Source organism: Triticum dicoccoides, chromosome 4A (assembly GCF_002162155.2).
Source record: "Triticum dicoccoides isolate Atlit2015 ecotype Zavitan chromosome 4A, WEW_v2.0, whole genome shotgun sequence".
NCBI lineage: Eukaryota > Viridiplantae > Streptophyta > Magnoliopsida > Poales > Poaceae > Triticum > Triticum dicoccoides.
Genome location: NC_041386.1, coordinates 601,106,676 through 601,129,661, shown reverse-complemented (window position 1 = coordinate 601,129,661; position 22,986 = coordinate 601,106,676).

Here is a 22,986-nt window from a genome sequence, read left to right as displayed (position 1 = left end):
ATTAACACATATCTCATAGATGCAACTCAGGTTAAACTTCATGCCGCAGCTACCGAGGCCAACTTGCTACGATCGTTCGTAATAAATCAAAACAAAGATATAATACTCTTTCCTTACAACTTCAGGTGAGTGTTACTGTCTTGTGCGTATTCGGTTTCCCTTATATATTAGTCAAGGTTATAGTAATGTAATTCATGAGTTATGCATGTGTGTGCAGTTTCCACTATATTCTCCTAGATATTAGGCTTGAGCAGGGAGTAGTAACCGTCTTGGACCCTAAACGAAAAGATCCCCAGGAGTATGCGGACATGACTGAAATCCTCAAGAAGTAAGTTAAATCGATCATTATCCACCATATCAGCAACTTTGTTCATTTCCTGATATCAAGTAATTGTTTTCTTTGTCCGGCAGGGTTTGGAGAAAATTCACCAAAACAGTTCCGGGACTGCCAAAGGAGCTGGAATTTAGACACCCGAAAGTAAGTACTATAGTAGCATGTTCCGCGCATCTCCTAGTGATTCAAGCGCTAGTTTCATCAATACCATTTAGCATTCTTGCTTATCAGTTTGATTGACCTTTATTTCTTGTAAAGTGGTTGTGGCAGGAACAAGGGAATGATTTCTGTGGATACTACATCTGCGAATCCATCCGCCACACGACCTGTGAGTGGGGCGGGTACTCTAATGAACAATATGAAGTACGTAAATAACAACATTCACAATTTTATTTTATTACCATCATTTGTGTTGAGTTTCATTCATTTATATATATATATATGTATTGACCCCCTTCTTCAAATTAGATGTTTCGGAAGCGGGATGAACTCCTAGCACCAGCTCGCATGCGAGCAATTCAAGAGGAATTGGCGGCATTCTTTCTTGACCACGTGATCCCTGAAGACGGAGAATTCTATGTGGACCCTGAGTCCGTATGATTATATTTGTAAGAGATAATTATTGTATATATGTAGCCGGTAGTGTCAGATAGATATACGAGAACTTGTTGTTCGACCAATCTCTTGGAGAAGGAGAGGTGGTCGATATCACTTCTCTCTGTATGCATATATGTTCATGACGATCTTCTGTTTCCTTCGTTTGCTTACTAGCTAGCCAGCGTGTCTAGTCCTCTCTATACGTATGTATAGTACGTAGCGTCGACCAAGCACGGACATAAGAGAGGACACTTCTCTCTATTAATTATAGCTAGCTAACACAATATATGAAACACCTAAATTAACCCCCCAAAACCCCCAAACCCCCCCCCTTAAAAAAAACAAAAACCCCAGCCACAGAAATGCTGACGCGTGGATGCCTATTGGTCCCGGTTGGTGCCACCAACCGGGACCAAAGGGTCTCCTGACTGGGCTCTGCGCACTGCCCACGTGGAGGGCCTTTAGTCCCGGTTCTGGATTGAACCGGGACTAAAGGGGGGAGGTATTAGTACCAACACTTTAGTCCCGGTTCCGGAACCGGGACTAAAGGCCCTTACGAACCGGGACTATAGGCCCTTTTTCTACCAGTGCCAATTCCATCTTCTCCCCCTCAATTCTTTTCAATTTTTCTTTCAAGTACTCATTTTCTCTTTCAACTAAATTTAACCTCTCGGCAATAGGGTCGGTTGGAATTTCCGGTTCACATACCTCCTAGAAAAAATTTCTATGTCAACTTGATGGGCATAATTTGTCATAAACACGAAATGCAACTAGTTTTAAAAGAGAATATACATACCACATCCGAATCATAACAAGGACTAGGGACGATGGGGACAGATAAACCATGGCACTATATGTATAACAAACAACGTACGGGTAAGATAATTATATGAGTAACTATATATCCAAATCATACAAACATCAACTTTTATATAAAATTTCATGAACAAGAGGCTCACCACAAGGTGGTGCCGGCGACGGGACGGTGCGGGCGATCGACGGTGGCTACGATGGAGATTTAGAAGGCACTAAGTAAACCACACCTACATATGCAAACTAAGTGTTATTTTTGACCTCAAATTGCATATAAATCAAATACTAGCACATATATATATATCCTCCCAAATTACTAAACTCGCAAATTAATCACTATATAAAGCATTGCAAGAGCTAATCTAGAAATGAGAGTTGAAAGGACAAAGTTGCTAACCTTTATGATCATTTGAATGGATGGGGGCCTTCAAATCTTGACAAATTTTGGGCAAAATGTGTGATGAGCTCGAGAGGAAGAGGGGAAGAACAGAGAGGAGAGGGGAAAGGGGAAGAACAAAGCGAGCTCGGGTGGACGAAGGGTTTATGTAGGACGACCTTTAGTACCGGTTTGTGCCAAGAACCGGTACTAAAGGGGCTGGAGGGGCCCCATTCTGACAACATCCTGCCACCACTCTCATTAGTACCGGTTCGTGGCACGAACCGGTGCTAAAGGTTCGCCACGAACCGGTACTAATGAAAGCGGCCCGGCTAGCCATTGGAACAGGCACTAATGTATACATTAGTGCCGGCTCAAATACAAACTGGCACTAATGTGCTTCACATTTGACCCTTTTTCTACTAGAGCTACAAACCTGTGCACTTGCTGGCCCAACAATGTCTACAAGAAGAAGGTTGTGTAGTAGACATCAAGCTCTTTTCTGGCGCCGTTGCCGGGGAGGCTAGGTAAGTGAAGGTATATCTTTAGATCTTGCAATCGAATCTTTTTGTTTCTTGTTTTAGCACTAGTCTAGTTTATAAAAGAAAACTACCCAAAAAATGGAATTGAGTTTGTCTCATACGCTTCACCTCTTTAATATCTTTTGTGAGTATGATGGAAAGGAAAATTGTGCCAAAGTATTAGAAGAAGAATGCATTAAAATGTTTGGCACTAAATATTTGGATGATGAGCATGATTGCAATGTTGTTAGTACTAATTCTTTGAATATCCATGATGCTAATAATGATTGCACTAGTTATGATGAAAATGCCTCCTATAAACATGTCAATTTTTGTGGAGTGCATTGGGTTTGCAAGGACACACCAAATAGAGAACATAGATATTGCAAGAGGCATAAGCATTTAGAAACTAAATGGTTGCAAAAAAGGCTAGAAGTTAGTGCTAAAAATTTAAGATATCTTAGCCGTACTTGTGAACTTTGCAACGAACATGGTCATTTAAATATCAAATACAAATTGTTTCATGACCGAATCGTGTCCAAAAATTGTGATGACTTGATTTCCCTTACGCATTACAATGAACTGAGTTTGCTTTTGGGTTATGAAGAATTGAAACGTCAAACTAGGCATATTCCAGAATATAACCTTGAGAAATTCCTCGATATTGATCTAGAAGAAATTTATATGTATTGTGCGGTGAATTGCGTTGAAAATCCTTATATTGCCAACTACATAAAGAAAAGAAAACAAATAGAGGATGAAGAGACTACTAATGAAAGGGAAGAGACTTCCCAATATCCTCCTATTATTTCTTATGATGAATCAGGTAACGAGGAGGAGCCTTCTATTCAACCAATCTCATTAATAAGGAGCTCCAAAAAGAGGATTAAACCCACACATGATGTGGTAAAGAAGAAGAAAAGAAAAAGGAAGAGAGGTAAAAAGGTATCTCTCCCAAATAAAGTTGCTCCTATTATTGCTTTGCCTCATGAAAATGAAGATGATACACTTGATGATGATCTTCTTATGCCTATTGCTTGTTGTGATGATTATGATTGGGAAGATAATGATACTACTTATGATCTTGAAAATCTTTTTGGCACTTGCTTGGAAGAATATGATAATAATGTTTGCTATACTATTGGTGCTATCCATACTATTAATGATGAGAGTGATTATGCTTATGATGCGAAAAGGCCCAAGCTTGGGGAAGCTAAGTTTGATGAGGATGACATATTTGAGAATATATTTGCTACAATTAATGTTTGTCCCAAGCTTGGGGATGCTATGTTTAATAATGATGATATTTTTAGCCTTCCATGTTTTGATATGCAAAGTGATTATGATAAGAACAAAGTTGCTACTTATGATGATTATTGTGATAAAACTTATGCTATAAAAAGTAGTGATGATCATATTTATAAAACTTGACATGATTATGAGTACCCTTTCCCTGAACATTACTCTTTTAATGTGGAAGCAATTTATAGTATTCAAGTCTCTTATGATACTCCCACTATTCCGAATGAGAAGAATTTTGCTTATATGGAGAGTAATAAAATTTCTATGCTAGTAGATCATGAAAAGAATGATTTAGGTGCTGGTTATATTGTTGAATTCATTCATAATGCTACTGAAAACTATTATGAGGGAGGAATATATGCTTGTAGGAATTGCAATAATATCAAGTTTCCTCTCTATATGCTTAAAGTTTGGAAGTTATGCTTGTTTTACCTTCCTATGCAAGTTGATTATTGTTCCCATAAGTTGTTTGCTCACAAAATCCCTATGCATAGGAAGTGGGTTAGACTTTAATGTGCTAGTCATATTCTGCATGATGCTCTCTTTATGTTTCAATTCTTATCTTTTATGTGAGCATCAATGAAATCATCATGCCTAGCTAGGGGCGTTAAACGATAGCGCTTGTTGGGAGGCAACCCAATTTTATTTTAGTTTCTTGATTTTTGGTTCTGTTTAGGAATAAATAATCCATCTAGATTCTGCTTAGATTTTGTTTTATGTTTTAATTAGTGTTTGTGCCAAGTAGAACCTTTGGGAAGACTTGGGTGAAGTCTTTATGATCATGCTGTAAAAAACAGAAACTTTAGCGCTCACGAGATTAGCTATAACTTTTTGCTGGAGAGTGCTATTTAGTTGATTCTTTTTGCATATGATTACTAGACAAATTCCTCAGATCCACCAATTTATTTTAGAATTTTTGGAGTTCCAGAAGTTTGCGTTAGTTACAGATTACTACAGACTGTTCAGTTTTTGACAGATTCTGTTTTCATTGTGTTGTTTGCTTATTTTGATGAATCTATGGCTAGGAAAATAGTTTATAAACCATAGAGAAGTTGGAATACAGTAGGTTTAACACCAATATAAATAAATAATGAGTTCATTAGAGTATCTTGAAGTGGTGTTTTGTTTTCTTTTGCTAACGGAGCTCACGAGTTTTCTGTTAAGTTTTGTGTTGTGAAGTTTTCAAGTTTTGGGTAAGGCTTCGATGGACTATGGAATAAGGAGTGGCAAGAGCCTAATCTTGGGGATGCCCAAGGCACCCCAAGGTAATATTCAAGGACAACCAAGAGCCTAAGCTTGGGGATGCCCCGGATGGCATCCCCTCTTTCGTCTTCGTTCATCGGTAACTTTACTTGGAGCTATATTTTTATTCACCACATGATATGTGTTTTTCTTGGAGCGTCATTTTATTTTATTTAGCTTTGCTTGCTGTTTGAATAAAGTACCAAGATCTGAAATTCTTAAATGGGAGAGTCTTCACATAGTTGCATAATTATTCGGCTACTCATTGATCTTCACTTTTATCTTTCGAAGTAGTTTGTTGTTTGCTCTAGTGCTTCACTTATATCTTTTAGAGCATGGTGGTAGTTTTATTTTGAAGAAATAGTTGTACTCTCATGCTTCACTTATATAATTTTGAGAGTCTTAAATATCATGGTAATGTGCTTAAAAATCCTAATATGCTAAGCATAAAAGATTTGTAAGAATTCTTATGAGTGTGTTGAATACTAAGAGAAGTTTGATGATTGATAATTGTTTTGAGATATGGAGGTAATAATATCAAAGTCGTGCTAGTTGATAATTGTAAATTTGAGAAATACTTGTGTTGAAGTTTGCAAGTCCCGTAGCATGCACGTATGGGTAAAGTTGTGTAACAAATTTGAAACATGAAGTGTACCTGGCTTGTGCATCCTTATGAGTGGCGGTCGGGGACGAGCGATGGTCTTTTCCTACCAATCTATCCCCCTAGGAGCATGCGTAGTAGTACTTTGCTTCGAGGGCTAATAAACTTTTGCAATAAGTATATGAGTTCTTTATGACTAATGTGAGTCCATGGATTATACGCACTTTTACCTTTCCGCATTTGCTAGCCTCTTCGGTACCGTGCATTGCCCTTTCTCACCTTAAGAGTTGGTGCAAACTTCGCCGATGCATCCAAACCCCGTGATACGATACGCTCTATCACACATAAACCTCCTTATATCTTCCTCAAAACAGCCACCACACCTACCTATCATGGCATTTCCATAGCCATTCCGAGATATATGGCCATGCAACTTCCATCATCATTATTATGACATACATTACTTTTGTCATATTGCCATTGCATGATCATGTAGTTGACATCGTATTTGTGGCAAAGCCACCATGCATTATTTTCCATACATGTCACTCTTGATTCATTGCACCATCTCGGTACACCGCCGGAGGCATTCATATAGAGTCATATTTTGTTCTAAGTTTCGAGTTGTAATTGTTGAGTTGTAAGAAAAATAAAAGTGTGATGATCATCATTATTAGAGCATTGTCCCAAGTGAGGAAAGGATGGAGACTATGATTCCCCCATAAGTCGGGATGAGACTCCGGACAGAAAAATAATAATAAAAAAAGAGAAAGGCCAAAAAAAAGAAAGGCCCAAAAAAATGAGAGAAAAAGAGAGAAGGGACAATGCTACTATCCTTTTACCACACTTTTGCTTCAAAGTAGCACCTTGTGCTTCATGTAGTGAGTCTCATATATTGTGCTTCAAAGTAGCACTAAGATCTTCATGATAGAGAGTCTCTCATTTTTTCACTTTCATATACTAGTGGGAATTTTTCATTATAGAACTTGGCTTGTATATTCCTACGATGGGCTTCCTCAAATGCCCTAGGTCTTCATGAGCAAGCAAGTTGGATGCACACCCACTAGTTTTCTTTTGTAGAGCTTTCATATACTTATAGCTCTAGTGCATCCGTTGCATGGCAATCCCTACTCCTCGCATTGACATCAATTGATGGGCATCTCCATAGCCCGTTGATTAGCCGCGTCGATGTGAGACTTTCTCCTTTTTTGTCTTCTCCACATAACCTCCGTCATTATATTCTATTCCACCTATAGTGTTATATCCATGGCTTGCTCTCATGTATTGGAGGGTTGAAAAAGCTGAAGCGCGTTAAAAAGTATGAAACAATTGCTTGGCTTGTCATCGGGGGTATAGAAGTTGGGAACATCTTTGTGTGACGAAAATGAAGCATAGCCTAACTATATGATTTTGTAGGGATGAACTTTCTTTGGCCATGCTATTTTGAGATGATATAATTGCTTATTTAGCATACTTGAAGTATTATTATTTTTGTGTCAATACGAACTTTTGTCTTAAATCTTTCGGATCTGAATATTCATATCACAAGTAAGTAGAATTACATTGAAATTATACCAAAGTATCACTCCGCATCAAAAATTATCTTTTTTATCATTTACCTACTCGAGGACGAGCAGGAATTAAGCTTGGGGATGCTTGATACGTCTCCAACGTATCTATAATTTTTCATTGCTCCATGCTACTTTATCTACTGTTTTAGGCAATATTGGGCTTTATTATCCACTTTTATATTATTTTTGGGACTAACCTATTAACCGGAGGCCCAGCCCAGATTTGCTGTTTTATGCCTATTTCAGTATTTCGAGGAAAAGGAATATCAGACGGAGTCAAAACGGAACGAAATCAACTGGAGAAGTTATTTTTGGAAGGAAACCCACCTGATGGACTTGGACCCCACGTCAGAAGAGCCACGAGGCGGTCACGAGGGTGGAGGGTGCGCCCTCCCCCCTGGGCGCGCCGCCCTCCCTCGTGGGGCCCCCGTAGCTCCATCGACGTTCTCCTTTCACCCATATATACCGTTGTACCCTAAAACTTCCAGAACAGAAGATAGATCGGGAGTTCCGCCGCCGCAAGCCTCCAGAGCCACCAAAAACCAATCGGGACCCCTTTACGGTACCCTGTCGGACGGGGGATCCATCTCCGGCGGCCCTCTTCATGATCCCGGCGCTCTCCATGACGAGGAGGGAGTAGTTTTCCCTCGGGGCTGAGGGTATGTACCAGCAGCTATGTGTTTGATCTCTCTCTCTCTCTCTCTCTCTCTCTCTCTCTCTCTCTCTCTCTCGTGTTCTCTCTCGTGTTCCTCTATGGCACGATCTTGATGTATCACGAGCTTTGCTATTGTAGTTGGATCTTATGATGTTTCTCCCCCTCTACTCCTTTGTGATGAATTGAGTTTCCCCTTTTGAAGTTATCTTATCGGATTGAGTCTTTATGAGAACACTTGATGTATGTCTTGGTGATCAACTTGCGGGTTCCGTGACATTGGGAACCTATGCATAGGGGTTGGCACACGTTCTTGATTCTCCGATAGAAACTTTGGGGCGCTCTTTGAAGTACTTTTATGTTGGTTGGATAAATCTGAGATTGTGTGATGCATATCGTATAATCATGCCCACGGATACTTGAGGTGACAATGGAGTATCTAGGTGACATTAGGGTTTTGGTTGATTTGTATCTTAAGGTGTTATTCTAGTAAAAACTCCGGGGTTGTTTGTGACACTTATAGGAATAGCCCAACGGATTGATTTGAAAGAATAACTTTGAGGTGGTTTCGTACCCTACCATAATCTCTACGTTTGTTCTCCGCTATTAGTGGCTTTAGAGTGACTCTTTGTTGCATGTTGAGGGCTCGTTATATGATCTATCTATGTTATTATTGTTGAGAGAACTTGCACTAGTGAAAGTATGAACCCTAGGCCTTGTTTCCTATCATTGCAATACCGTTTACGCTCACTTTTACCACTCGCTATCTTGCTGTTTTTATATTTTCAGTTTACAAACACCTATATCTACTATCTATTTTTCACTTGTATCACCATCTCTTCGCCGAACTAGTGCACCTATACAATTTACCATTGTATTGGGTGTGTTGGGGACACAAGAAACTTTTTGTTATTTGGTTGCAGGGTTGTTTGAGAGAGACCATCTTCCTCCTACGCCTCTCACGGATTGATAAATCTTAGGTCATTCACTTGAGGGAAATTTTCTACTGTCCTACAAACCTATGCACTTGCAGGCCCAACAACGTCTACAAGAAGAAGGTTGTGTAGTAGACATCAAGGAGTACGAGGGTTCACTGGTTCGGCTGCGGTGTGAGGCTGCCGTCGCCGCAGAAGAACAGGGGGTGTGGGTAAGTAGAGGCAGATGGCCTGGCCAGCGGTGGGAGTAATCATCGGTAACTGATCAAAAGTTTATGTAAATGTGCTAAACATGAATAATTTATGTCGATAAGCTGTTCGATGACTTCCACAAGGCGGTCAAGACTACTCTTGAAGAATGGAATGATGGAAAAGCTGTTATAATATGTCGAATGTCCTATTTAAATGATTTCTGAGTTTCAAAGGAGGAGAAAATGTAAATTAATAAATCAAAAGGTTATGAAAAACAAATAAAAATTATGTGACTCATACATATACATGTTGTTGTAGGATTATCAAATGGCGGCATAGACAACTTCGAAACAAGAAATGAAGCGGCTTCTATCACTGGTCGATAATACTATTTAAACAAGTTTTCAGTTTCGCAAAAATAGAAAATCTACCATGATTGATCAAAACGGTTAAAAATGTATCAAAGTATCAGATTTCTATGGGTAAGCTGCTATCTGAGGTGCATATAGATGCATGGACTACCCTCGAAGCATGAAATGGTGAAAACGATTTCAGAATATGTCGATGACGCTTAATTTATAAGTTTTCAGTTTTGAACGAAGTGAAAATCTATAGTGATGGACAAAAAGGGAACAAAATTGGTGATGAAATTATATGATTACTAGTTATTAGTTGTTATACGAGATCCATACGGTCGAACATACTACTTCTGAAGCTTGAAAATAACAAATGCTGGTGGAATGTCTAAATGATGCTATTTAAGTTAGTTTTCTATTTAGCCAATAAAAAATCATCGGTAACGGACCAAAAGTTTATGTAAAAGTGCTAAACATGAATAATTTATGTGGATAAGCTGTTCTATGACTTTCACATGGCGGTCGAGACTACTCTCGAAAAATGGAATGATGGAAAGGCTGTTATAATGTGTCTAATGTCCTATTTAAATAATTTCTGAGTTTCAAAGGAGGAGAACATGTAAAGTAATAAATCAAAAGATTATGAAAAACTACTAAAAGTTATGTGACTCCTATATATATAAGTGGTTGTAGGATTTTCGAATGGCGGCATAGACAACTTCGAAACAAGAAACGAAGCAAGGTTTCTATCACTTGTCGATAATGCTATTTAAACAAGTTTTCGGTTTGGTAAAAATATAAAATCTACCATGATGGATCAAAACGGTTAAAAATGTATCAAATTATCAGATTTCTATAGGTAAGTTCCTATCTGAGGTGCATATAGATGCATGGACTACCTTCGAAGCATGAAATGGTGGAAACGATTTCGGAATATGTCGATGACGCTTACTTAATAAGTTTTCAGTTTGGAACAAACTGAAAATCTATAGTGATGGATCAAAAGGTAACAAAATTGGTGATAAAATTATATGATTACTAGTTATAAGTTGTTGTACGAGATCCATATAGTCAAACATACAACTTCCGATGCTTGAAAGGAAGAAATGCTGTTGGATTGTCTAAATGATGCTATTTAAGTAAGTTTTTTGTTTAGCGAATAAAAAATCATCAGTAACGGATCAAAAGTTTATGTAAAGGTGCTAAACATGAATAATTTATGTGGATAAGCTGTTCCATGACTTCCACATGGCGGTCGAGATGACTCTTGAAGAATGGAATGATGGAAAAGTTGTTATAATGTGTCGAATGTCCTATTTAAATGATTTCTGAGTTTCAAAGGAAGACAAATTGTAAAGTAATAAATCAAAAGGTTATGAAAAACTACTAAAAATTATGTGACTCATACATATATAAGTTGTACTAGGATTTTCAAATGGCGGCACTGACAACTTCGAAACAAGAAATGACGCAAGGCTTCTATCACTTGTTGATAATACTATTTAAACAAGTTTTCAGTTTCGCAAAAATAGAAAATCTACCACGATGGATCCAAACGGTTAAAAATGTATGAAATTATCATATTTCTATAGGTAAGCTGCTATCTGAGGTGCATACAGATGCATGGACTACCCTCGAAGCATGAAGTGGTGGAAACGATTTCGGAATATGTTGATGACGCTTAAGTAATAAGTTTTCAGTTTTGAACAAAGTGAAAATCTATAGTGATGGATCAAAAGGTAAAAAAGTTGGTGATGAAATTATATGATTACTAGCTATAAGTTGTTATCACTATGGGAAACAGATAATGCCATCAAGGGGCATCTTTGCCGTCAGCTTTTCATCGGGCAGACGGCAAAGGAAGGGTTTGCCGGCATCACCAAGCAGCAAAGAAAAACTCACGGCATAGACTTTGTCGTCTGCGAAAAAAATCACAGATGGCAAAGAGCTCACTTTGCCGTCTACAACAAAAATCATAGACGGCAAAGATTCTTTGCCGTCTATATTTCTTTGAGCAGACGGCAAAGATCCTTTGCCATCTGTATTTTATTTCGCAGACGGCAAAGTGAGCTCTATGCCGTCTGTTTTTTTCCGCATATGGCAAAGAGGAAGCACATCACGCAGATCGGTCACAAGGATCGGTGACCTGGGAACATCTTAGCCGCACATCCGCACCCACCAGGCCGTCCACACCCCACCCACCCACGATGCGCGCGCCCCCAGGGCGGCAACCATGTGCCCCACGCCCTCTCTCCCTTATCCCCACCATCACTGCACATCTCTCTCTCGTTTCTCTCCATCTCGATCCAAATTGACCACGTCGGCCGGTGCCCGCCACCACCTCCACTCCCGGTCCCACCCAACACCTCGCCCCCGGTCCTATCGTCACCGGCCACCACTTCGCACGGTGGCCGCGACCACTTCCCCCTTCGCCCCTAGCGCCATCGGCCCCGGCCACTTCCCCCGTCACCATCATAGGCCCGCCGGTGCTAGCCACCACCTCGCTGGCTGCCATCTCGCCCGCCGCCCCGGCCTCGTTGGCCATCATCTCGCCCTCCAGCCCCGGCGTCATCTCCTGCAGGCTTGGCCTGGTCGCTCATCGCCCCCGGCGGCCTCCACGCCCCGTAGCTCGTCGGCCCCGGCAGCCTCAGCGCCCCCGCCGACCTCCGGCGGCCCCGGCCCCGTCACCCACGCAGGCCTCTGCCGGCCTCGAACCCGGCCCCAGCCTCGAGGTCGTACAGCAGCCGGGCACTCCGCCTAGCGAGCACCGCCCATCCCTGACCTCCCTTGCGTACCTCCCCGTGGCGCCGGAGCGAGTTAGCTCCAGAGCGCAGCTGGGCCGGGCCGCGCAGCTGAGCAGATCAAGACGGCAGCACGACGAGCACGAAGGAGTGGCGCGGCGGGCGTCAGGCTGGAAGGTGGGACGAGAAGACCACAACAGCGAAGAAGAAGGACCCGATTGCTTTTCCATTTTATGATTTTGGGTCCTTTGTGTTAATATGAAGGACTATTCTATAACTTTAGTTCTCTAGCGGTCCCTTGTACGTTTTGTACTCCACTGATGTTCAATGAAAGGCACTAGGCATGACCGGGCCTTTCCCTCTTAAAAATATGAAGAAAGATTAGATAGGGCAGTGTACTTGCATGCACTGACTACAATGCTCGGGAGAACCGCCGCTGTGTTTTTTTTAATTTGACCCCTTTCTTTGTCGTCTATGATATACGAGGCTGATGGCAAAGACGCGAACAGCTGACGGCAAAGATGTAATCTAGCTGACGGCAAAACTACTTTTCCTTGCCATTTGTGATTAATAAGGCTGACGGTGAAGAAGGGCCTGCTGATGGCAAATTCTTTGGCGCCAGTCAGATGAAAAGCAGACAGCAAAGTATTCTTTGCCGACTTATCTTTGCCGTCCGAGTTTGCCGTCTGCTTCCTGACGGCAAAATCTTTACTGTCTGGATTTAGGTCTTTGCCGTTTCTGATCCACAAACGGCAAATTTCCTGTTTCGTGTAGTGTATACGAGATCTATATGGTCGAACATACAACTTCCGATGCTTGAAACGAAGAAATGTTGGTGGAATGTCTAAATGATACTATTTAAGTAAGTTTTCTGTTTAGTGAATAAAAAATCGTTGGTAACTGATCAAAATTTTATGTAATGGTGCTAAACATGAATAATTTATGTGGATAAGTTGTTCTATGACTTCCACATGGCGGTCGAGACTACTCTCGAAGAATGGAATGACGGAAAAGCTGTTATAATGTGTCGAATATCCAATCTAAATGATTTCTGAGTTTCAAAGGAGGAGAAAATGTAAAGTAATAAATCAAAAGGTTATGAAAAACTACTAAAAAGTATGTGACTCCTACATATATAAGTTGTTGTAGGATTTTCAAATGGTGGCATAGACAACTTCGAAACAAGAAACGAAGCAAGGCTTCTATCACTTGTCGATAATGCTATTTAAACAAGTTTTCAGTTTCGCAAAAATAGAAAATCTACCATGATGGATCAAAACGGTTAAAAATATACCAAATTATCAGATTTCTATAGGTAAGGTTCTATCTGAGGTGCATATAGATGCATGGACTACCTTCGAAGCATGAAATGGTGGAAATGATTTCGGAATATGTCGATGACGTCTAATTAATAAGTTTTCAGTTTTGAACAAAGTGAAAATCTATAGTGATGGATCCATAGGTAACAAAATTGGTGATGAAATTATATGATTACTAGTTATAAGTTGTTATACGAGATCCATATAGTCAAACATACAACTTCCAATGCTTGAAAGGAAGAAATGCTGATGAAATATCTAAATGATGCTATTTAAGTAAGTTTACTGTTTAGCCAATAAAAAATCATCTGTAACGGATCAAAAGTTTATGTAAAGGTGCTAAACATGAATAATTTATGTGGATAAGCTGTTCCACGACTTCCACATGGAGGCCGAGACGACTCTCGAAGAATGGAATGATGGAAAAGCTATTATAATGTGTCGAATTTCTTATTTAAATGATTTCTGAGTTTCAAAGGAGGACAAATTGTAAATTAATAAATCAAAATGTTATGAAAAACTACAAAAAATTATGTGACAAATACATATATATGTTGTTGTAGGATTTTCAAATGGCGGCATAGACAACTTCGAAAGGCTTCTATCACTTGTCGATAATACTATTTAAACAAGTTTTCAGTTTCGCAAAAATAGAAAATCTACCATGATGGATCAAAACGTTTAAAAATGTATCAAATTATCAGATTTCTATAGTTAAGTTGCTATCTGAGGTGCATATAGATGCATGGACTACCCTTGAAGCATGAAATGGTGGAGTCGATTTCGGAATATGTCGATGACGCTTAATTAATAAGTTTTCAGTTTTGAACGAAGTGAAAATCTATAGTGATGGATAAAAAGGGAACAAAGTTGGTGATGAAATTATACGATTACTAGTTATAAGTTGTTATATGAGATCCATAAGGTCGAACATACTACTTCTGAAGTTTGAAAGGAAGAAATGCTGGTGGAATGTCTAAATGATGCTATTTAAATAAGTTTTCTGTTTAGCAAATAAAAAATCGTCGGTAACAAATCAAAAGTTTATGTAAATGTGCTAAACATGAATAGTTTATGTGTATAAGTTGTTCTATGACTTTCACATGGCGGTCGAGACTACTCTCAAAGAATGGAATGATGAAAAGGCTGTTATAATGTGTCTAATGTCCTATTTAAATGATTTTTGAGTTTCAAAGGAGGAGAAAATGTAAAGTAATAAATCAAAAGATTATGAAAAACTACAAAAAGTTATGTGACTCCTACATATATAAGTTGTTGTACGATTTTCGAATGGTGGCATAGACAACTTCGAAATGAGAAACGAAGCTAGGCTTCTATCACTTGTCGATAATGCTATTTAAACAAGTTTTCAGTTTGGCAAAAATAGAAAATGTACCACGATGAACAAAAACGCTTAAAATGTATCAAATTATAGGATTTCTATAGGTAAGCTGCTATCTGATGAGCATATAGATGCATGGACTACACTCGAAGCATGAAATGGTGGAAACGATTTCAGAATATGTCGATGATGCTTAATTAATAAGTTTTCAGTTCTGAACAATGTGAAAATCTATAGTGATGGATCAAAAGGTAACAAAATTGGTGATGAAATTATATGATTAGTAGCTATAAGTTGTTATACGAGATCCATATGGTGAAACATACAACTTCCGAAGCTTGAAAGGAAGAAATGCTGGTGGAATGTCAAAATGATGCTATTTAAGTAAGTTTTTTGTTTAGCGAATAAAAAATCATCGGTAACTGATCAAAAGTATATGTAAAGGTGCTAAACGTGAATAATTTATGTCGATAAGCTGTTCCATGACTTCCACATGGCGGTCGAGACGACTCTCAAAGAATGGAATGATGGAAAAGCTTTTATAATGTGTCGAATGTCCTATTAAATGATTTCTGAGTTTCAAAGTTGGATAAATTGTAAATTAATAAATCAAAAGGTTATGAAAAACTACTAAAAAGTATGTGACTCCTACATATATAAGTTGTTGTGGGATTTTCAAATGGCAGAATAGAAAACTTCGAAACAAGAAACGAAGCAAGGCTTCTATCACTTGTCGATAATGCTATTTAAACAAGTTTTCAGTTTCGCAAAAATAGAAAATCTACCATGATGGATCAAAACGTTTAAAAATGTATCAAATTATCAGATTTCTATAGTTAAGCTGCTATCTGAGGTGCATATAGATGCATGGACTACCCTTGAAGCATGAAATGGTGGAGTCGATTTCGGAATATGTCGATGACGCTTAATTAATAAGTTTTCAGTTTTGAACGAAGTGAAAATCTATAGTGATGGATAAAAAGGGAACAAAGTTGGTGATGAAATTATATGATTACTAGTTATAAGTTGTTATATGAGATCCATAAGGTCGAACATACTACTTCTGAAGTTTGAAAGGAAGAAATGCTGGTGGAATGTCTAAATGATGCTATTTAAATAAGTTTTCTGTTTAGCAAATAAAAAATCGTCGGTAACAAATCAAAAGTTTATGTAAATGTGCTAAACATGAATAGTTTATGTGTATAAGTTGTTCTATGACTTTCACATGGCGGTCGAGACTACTCTCAAAGAATGGAATGATGAAAAGGCTGTTATAATGTGTCTAATGTCCTATTTAAATGATTTTTGAGTTTCAAAGGAGGAGAAAATGTAAAGTAATAAATCAAAAGATTATGAAAAACTACAAAAAGTTATGTGACTCCTACATATATAAGTTGTTGTACGATTTTCGAATGGTGGCATAGACAACTTCGAAATGAGAAACGAAGCTAGGCTTCTATCACTTGTCGATAATGCTATTTAAACAAGTTTCCAGTTTGGCAAAAATAGAAAATGTACCATGATGAACAAAAACGCTTAAAATGTATCAAACTATAGGATTTCTATAGGTAAGCTGCTATCTGATGAGCATATAGATGCATGGACTACACTCGAAGCATGAAATGGTGGAAACGATTTCAGATGTGTCGATGATGCTTAATTAATAAGTTTTCAGTTCTGAACAATGTGAAAATCTATAGTGATGGATCAAAAGGTAACAAAATTGGTGATGAAATTATATGATTAGTAGCTATAAGTTGTTATACGAGATCCATATGGTGAAACATACAACTTCCGAAGCTTGAAAGGAAGAAATGCTGGTGGAATGTCAAAATGATGCTATTTAAGTAAGTTTTTTGTTTAGCGAATAAAAAATCATCGGTAACTGATCAAAAGTATATGTAAAGGTGCTAAACGTGAATAATTTATGTCGATAAGCTGTTCCATGACTTCCACATGGCGGTCGAGACGACTCTCAAAGAATGGAATGATGGAAAAGTTTTTATAATGTGTCGAATGTCCTATTAAATGATTTCTGAGTTTCAAAGTTGGATAAATTGTAAATTAATAAATCAAAAGGTTATGAAAAACTACTAAAAAGTATGTGACTCCTACATATATAAGTTGTTGTGGGATTTTCAAATGGCAGAATAGAAAACTTCGAAACAAGAAACGAAGCAAGGCTTCTATCACTTGTCGATAATGCTATTTAAACAAGTTTTCAGTTTTGCAAAAATGGAAAATCTACCATGATAGATCAAAACGGTCAAAATGTACCAAATTATCATATTTCTATTGGTTAGTTTCTATCTGAGGTGCATATAGATGCATGGACTACCCTCTAAGCATGAAATGGTGGAAACGATTTCGGAATATGTCGATGACGCATAATTAATAAATTTTTAATTTTGAATGAAGTGAAAATATATATTGATAGATAAAAAGGGAACAAAATTGATGATGAAATTATATGATTACTAATTATAAGTTGTTATACGAGATCCATATGGTCGAACATACTACTTCTGAAGCTTGAAAGGAAGAAATGCTGGTGGAATGACTAAATGATGTTATTTAAGTAAGTGTTCTGTTTAGCGACTAAAAAATTGTGGGTAACGGATCAAAAGTTTATGTAAATGTGCTAAACATGAATAATTTATGTGGATAAGCTGTTCCATGACTTTCACATGGCGGTCGAGACTACTCTCGAGAAAGGAATGATGGAAAGGCTATTATAATATGTCTAATGTCCTATTTAAATGATTTTGAGTTTCAAAGGAGGAGAAAATGTAAAGTAATAAATAAAAAGATTACGAAAACTACTAAAACTTATGTGACACCTACATATATAAGTTGTTGTAGGATCTTCGAATGGCGGCATAGACAACTTCGAAACAAGAAACGAAGCAAGGCTTCTATCACTTATCGATAATTTTATTTAAACAAGTTTTCAGTTTGGCAAAAATAGAAAATCTACCATGATGGATCAAAACGGTTAAAAACATATTAAATTATCAGATTTCTATAGGTAAGCTGCTATCTGAGGTGCATATAGATGCATGGACTACCCTCGAAGCATGAAATGGTGGAAATGATTTCGGAATATGTCGATGACCCTTAATTAATAAGTTTTCAGTTCTAAACAAAGTGAAAATCCAAAGTGATGGATCAAAAGGTAACAAAAATGGTGATGAAATTATATGATTACTAACTATAAGTTGTTATACGAGATCCGTATGGTCAAACATACAACTTCCGAAGCTTGAAAGGAAGAAATGCTGGTGGAATGTCAAAATGATGCTATTTAAGTAAGTTTTCTGTTTAGCGAATAAAAAATCGTCGGTAACTGATCAAAAGTATATGTAAAGGTGCTAAACATGAATAATTTATGTGGATATGATGTTCCATGACTTCCACATGGAGGTCGAGACGACTCTCGAAGAATGGAATGATGGAAAAGCTGTTATAATGTGTCTAATGTCATATTTAAATGATTTCTGATTTTCAAAGGAGGAGAAATTGTAAAGTAATAAATCAAAAGGTTATGAAAAACTACTAAAAAGTTATGTGACTCCTACATATATAAGTTGTTGTAGGATTTTCAAATAGCGGCATAGACAACTTCGAAACAAGAAACGAAGCAAGGCTTCTATCACTTGTCGATAATGCTATTTAAACAAGTTTTCAGTTGCGCAAAAATGGAAAATCTACCATGATGGATCAAAACGGTTAAAAATATACCAAATTTAGCAGATTTCTATAGGTAAGTTGCCAACTGAGGTGCATATAGATGCATGGACTATCCTCGAAGCATGAAATAGTGGAAACGATTTCGGAATATTTCGATGACGCATAATTAAAGTTTTCTGTTTTGAACGAAGTGAAAATCTATAGCAATGGATAAAAAGGGAACAAAATTGGTGATGAAATTATGTGATTACTAATTGTAAGTTGTTATCCGTGATCCATATGGTCGAACATACTACTTCTGAAGCTTGAAAGGAAGAAATGCTGGTGGAATGTCTAAATGATGCTATTTAAGTAAGTTTTCTATTTAGCGAATAAAAAATCGTCGGTAACACATCAAAAGTTTATGTAACTGTGCTAAACATGAATACTTTATGTGGATATGCTGTTGTATGACTTTCACATGGCGGTCGAGACTACTCTCGAAGAATGGAATGATGGAAAGGTTGTTATAATGTGTCTAATGTCCTATTTAAATGATTTCTGAGTTTCAAACGAGGAGAAAATGTAAAGTAATAAATCAAAAGATTATGAAAAACTACTAAAAGTTATGTGACTCCTACATATATAAGTTGTTGTAGGATTTTCAAATGGCGGCATAGACAACTTCGAAACAAGAAACGAATCAAGGCTTCTATCACTTGTCGATAATGGTATTTAAACAAGTTTCAGTTTGGAAAAAATAGAAAATCTACCATGATGGATCAAAACGGTTAAAAATGTATCAAATTGTTAGATTTCTATAGGTAAGCTGCTATCTGAGGTGCATATAGATGCATGGACTACCCTCGAAGCATGAAATGGTGGAAATGGTTTCGGAATATGTCGATGACACTTAATTAATAAGTTTTCAGTTCTAAACAAAGTGAAAATCCATAGTGATGGATCAAAAGGTAACAAAATTGGTGATGAAATTATATGATTACTAACTATAAGTTGTTATACGAGATCCGTATGGTCAAATATACAACTTCCGAAACTTGAAAGGAAGAAATGCTGGTGGAATGTCAAAATGATGCTATTTAAGTAAGTTTTCTGTTTAGCGAATAAAAAATCGTCGGTAACTGATCAAAAGTATATGTAAAGGTGCTAAACATGAATAATTTATGTGGATACACTAGTGCAGAACCGGGCAATAGCACTGGTTCGTAAGGCCCTTTAGTGCCGGTTTTGGAACCGGCACTAAAGTGTGGGCACTAAAGCCCCCCCCCTTTAGTACCGGTTCAGCACGAACTGGTGCTAAAGGGCAACCACGTGGCACGAGCCAGCTCCGGGGGCCGGGAGCCCTTTAGTACCGGTTGGCACCAACCGGTACTAAAATGTTTGGGGGGTTTTTTGGTTTTATGATTTCTTTTTCATTTAATTTTGTGTTTTCCATTTTAATTCTTTTTCGTTTCACCCGCAGATATATATAATAAATCATGCATGCTTGCATCATACATCATCATATATAATAACAAGTCCTACTAGCTAATTAATCAAGCATCATCATACAACTTCTACTCGTTATTAATAATAAGTCATACGATCATCATCCTCATAGTCATCGAACCCAACCCTACATAATTGTTCTTAGCACATGATCATCAGTATCAGGTAGGATCGGACCTAAACACACTTAAGGTAAAATAGCATAAAACAATATAGACCCTGACTCTCCATTATGAAGAATGGAGATCATCCTGTCTTCAATTCTTGCGCCTCGCTTCCTTTTGCTTCCAAGAAGCTCCTTACGACTGCCCATACATTTTTTCCATCCTTTGATTGTCATGTCTCCACTTGTTTTAGAAATCCAGTATGGACAGTTGAGATTCATACGATGACCTGGATATATGTTCAAAACACGAAGGCTGCCGCCATTCTGATACATCATATGAGGCACACAATCCTCTGGGATAAGCTGTTGAAAAACATAGTAATAACTTCATAGTTAGCAATGATGTACTAGTTTTAGAAGTATGCAAAAAGATGCACGGATGTCGTAATAGTAAAAAAACTTACCAGGGTATCTCCATGGTAGTTACCGTAGTTCAACACCTGCACTAGTGGCACGTATTGATCATAATGTTGAGGAGTTCGATTGTAGATATTGTAATTCTCAATATCATTACAAAATCCAACCAGATGAGTTTTCTCCTTGTAAGTTAACTCAGAGCCATCGGTGTAGTAAGTTCTATCTACCATCTTCTGCACATTCTTTGATACTTCAAAATAAGCTGTCAATGGAAATAAGCTGTCAACTATTTTGAAATGAACAATATAAGTTCTATTAATAATTAACTATGTTTGAGAAACTCACATAGGGGTAGAACTGTAGGAGTATCAACAAGGACCCAAATGTCCATATTGTCTTGCTCGATTTCAGGATCACCAAGATCCATGGTGACAAGCATACCCTCATCAAAACCATACAATTTGCAAAATGCTTCCCAATTTTGCAACCAAAATGGGTTACGCTCTCAGCATTATACAACTTTACTTCAAAATCCACATCATGATGGGTCTTTAGGTGAATTTTCTTCGTTTCAAAATTTTCATGGTCTTCAAAATCCATCCTCTCCAAGACATAGCGTCTTGCATGGCATGGGATAAACTATACTCGAATTGTAAAGGATGAAAATTACATGTTGAAATAGTTGAAGTCATGCTTAATTATGAAAAAAAAACACTTGTCATCGTTGCGTACCGTTTCAACTTTGAAGGTCTCCTCGAGCTTAATGCTGAAGCGCCGACCATCGTCCAGGTGAGGCCTGTCGCACTCACCTCGATCGTCGTGGCACCAGTCGCACTCCCCCGGGAGACTTTCGTCCTCCGATGATGACATTTCCTATACGTTCATAATTCAAAGACTAAATTAGATCATTATTATTCAACTAATCATATGCATATGCCTTGCATAGTGCTCTTCAATTTGAGCATTCAATAAGAAAAATCAAATCACAAAATAAAGTAGTATTCAAATTAGGATGCCTTCAATTATAAGAAAAACTACATCATCTCCATGTGTCCGTACATCGAATATTATCACTAATACACGTCGAATACTATATATCATACATATCGCCAGTACAGCTAGAACCGTAGCGCCCGACGGGTATCGGCGCGGGCGGTGGACACCCAAAGGGAAGGAACCATCACAGGATCATAGCTCCAGTGAGATCCCTGAAGAACCTGCCAGGTATTCTCGAAACTGCCCTCCAACTCAACCATGTAGCGACGGACGTGCTCGTCCTCCTCGCTGACACGGTGACGTACCACCTCCGCGGTGTCCGGAAGCCTCGGCACCTTCACTGGCCCACGCGACCGCCACCAAACAAGGATCGGGTCAACGACGGGCTAGCTCCTCACCAAGCTACGCCCCCCGGAAGGTAGCGCCTCCCAGTACCACCCCGGCGGAGCCCAGTCGCGGACATGGCCCGTCTGGTCAAGCAGGTGTCGTCCTCCGCCGACTCGACGACAAGGATGCGGGATAGGCATCGTCCACGTCGATGCGGGAATAATTGCTTTAACTAAAAAAATAAACTAGTTCTATTAATTTTCTTGCTAAAAATAAACTACATCTATAGTAAAATGAACCAGTTTTATTAAATCAACTATTTCAACTACTAAGCACTTACTATAAATAGAATAATGTAGTACTTACTAAAAATAAACAAGTTTCCCTAGTTCTAACTAAGTCCATTAAACACTTTCTAAGTAGTACTAATGAAATCTTTTTAGTCGTCAGATGACATTTCCTATGTTCATATAGGTGAAACATTAAACACCTATATCTAGTCAAATATATATTCATCTAACATTTGACATTAATATATCTAACTATATATTCAATTGACATTACTATATATTTAACTTTTCTATCTAATTCATCTAACATTCGACATTAATCTAACATTTATATAAACTCAAAATATATAAAAAATTAAATAAACAAAAAACTCATTAACAAATAATATTTTAATTAGATCATCAAATCTCAGATACCTAAATTTTCTTACTAAAAATAAACTAGTTATATTAATTATTGAACTAGTTCTAATCTCATATACCTAAATTTTCTTACTAAAAATAAACTATTTATATTAATTATTGAACTAGTTCTAATCTCTAGTTCGACAATTTTTCTATCTAGCTAGCTAATTCATCTAACATTCGATATTAATCTAACATTCGGCATTAATCTAGTACGTATGTGTGTATGTGTGTGTATATGCGTGTGTGGTATGTGTGTGTGTGTGTGTGCGGCCCGGCCCGTATGCCGCCGCCCCGTACGTACGAGCGGGTCGCCGGCGTACGGGGTGGGGGCGGCGGCGTACGGGGCGGGGGCGCCGGTGTTCGGGGCGGC